Source organism: Gossypium arboreum, chromosome 4, assembly GCF_025698485.1.
Source record: "Gossypium arboreum isolate Shixiya-1 chromosome 4, ASM2569848v2, whole genome shotgun sequence".
Lineage (NCBI taxonomy): Eukaryota > Viridiplantae > Streptophyta > Magnoliopsida > Malvales > Malvaceae > Gossypium > Gossypium arboreum.
This window is the reverse complement of record NC_069073.1, coordinates 88,061,587-88,063,452: the sequence shown is the minus strand read 5'-3', so window position 1 is coordinate 88,063,452 and position 1,866 is coordinate 88,061,587. Positions and strand designations below refer to the sequence as shown.

Sequence of the window (1,866 nt, the reverse complement as noted above, 5' to 3'; positions counted from 1 at the left end):
TGTAAATATAAGGCATGACTTCTAATTCTTTCTGGATAATTTATAGTAAATTTTTAAAGTCGCGACAGGGGACCCAGAAACCGTTCTGGCCCTGTCTCACGATAACTTTAATATCTCTTAACAAGTAACTCCTATGACCGTTTCGTTTCTTCCATATGAAAGTAGACTCATCAAGGTTCATTTAAATAACTTATTCACTATTTAATACCATTCCTACAAATTTTGGTGATTTTTTCAAAACGACACCACTGCTGCTGCCAGCATCTGTTTTCAAGGTAACCTTTACCTATTTCATGATTTCCACGATTCAATTGCCCCTCTTTGCATACATAGCACAAAGTGTGATCATGATTAACCATTCCAATGGCTAATCTTCTCAAAACAATTCCATACCCCATAATGATCAACATACAACGATTATAGTATCATACCAAAAACGTATATAAGCCATTTTCGCATGGCTATCCAAGTTTACACAAAACCGAAAGGTACATGACCTTCAACAATAGGGTAGTCCTATACATGCCATTTCAAAGTTCAACCAAAATTATACCAAAATGGAGGCTTTGATAGTGTAGATGACTTCGACTTTAATGATCCCGAATCCGATCGCTAACGAGCAAAATCTATAAGACAGAGAGCCAAAGCAACGGAGTAAGCATTTTATGCTTAGTAAGTCTCAAGCAATACAATCAGCTTTAACTAAAGCATTACATTCACATAGCCAAATGAATCATTTCATTAATACACATTCACATAATCATACTTACTTCACACTTCATCATTATATACTTTCACAAGATATCAACCAATTCAATAGCTGAAAACTCGTTAGTCGATTGAGCGAATGTTACTCAAACATATCGACTTTTCCAATGCACATATAAACATACCTTATCCTTTGGGCTTTTCGAGCGTACTAATTAAATTTATTACAGCAACCAACGCTCACCTCCAGCCCAAGCTTCTTCGGAATACAACCGGATATAACCACATGCACGAATGCCTTCGGGTCTTAGCCCCGATAGAACGACTTGCACAAATGCCTTCGGGTCTTAGCCCGGATAGAACGACTTGCACGTATTAGCCCGGATTTAACAACTTGCACGAATGCCTTCGGGTCTTAGCCCGGATGTAGTCGCTAGCACAATTGCCTTCGGGTCTTAACCCGGATATAATTACTAGCATAAATGTCTTCGGGACTTAGCCCGGATATCATTCAATTGCTCATGCACACACATACATCAATAATCATTACACATCCATGTTTCATTTTCGTTACTAAGGCTCAAACACAAACATATCACTAGCATAATCGCCTTCGGGACTTAACCCGGGTATCATTCAAATACTCATACACACATATATCAATAATCATTACACATCCATATTTCATTTCACATAATTCGAGTAGGGTCATTTCTTGAGGACTTACCTCGGATGTTGTCGAACAACTTCAACGGCTATTCGATCACTTTTTCCTTCCCTTTATCGGATTTAGCTCCTTTTGCTCTTGAGCTTAACGAATACAAGTAGAAGTATTCAATATTTCTATCAATAATGTTTACTAGTCAATCACATTCGGCATCTCATATCATCTCACTTTATTATAATTTATCATTCAACCTTTGAACCAAAACGCCATTATATGGCCACATATACATACATCCATATATTTAAGCTCAAGAATTTTAACATAACATCAAGTGCTCAAATTACTCATGTGGCCGATTATACATGGTCATAAATACACAAAATCAAAAATAATTTCAAGGTTTTTTTTTCACACTATACATGTACTAGGCCGAATGTACATGCAAATTTCACAACATTCTTCAACAAATTTCTTCTTTAAACAAACATATT

At 36.4% G+C, this 1,866-nt stretch overlaps 1 long non-coding RNA gene across 1 annotated transcript; it reads right to left on the bottom strand.

Moving 5' to 3' along the window:
- Window positions 1–342: 342 nt before the first annotated feature.
- Window positions 343–1,015, bottom strand: LOC128291400 (uncharacterized). The gene is made up of 2 exons (XR_008281175.1): window positions 894–1,015; window positions 343–626 (listed from the first exon to the last, which is right to left on the bottom strand). It is a non-coding gene; the product is annotated as an uncharacterized LOC128291400 (long non-coding RNA).
- Window positions 1,016–1,866: the final 851 nt, after the last annotated feature.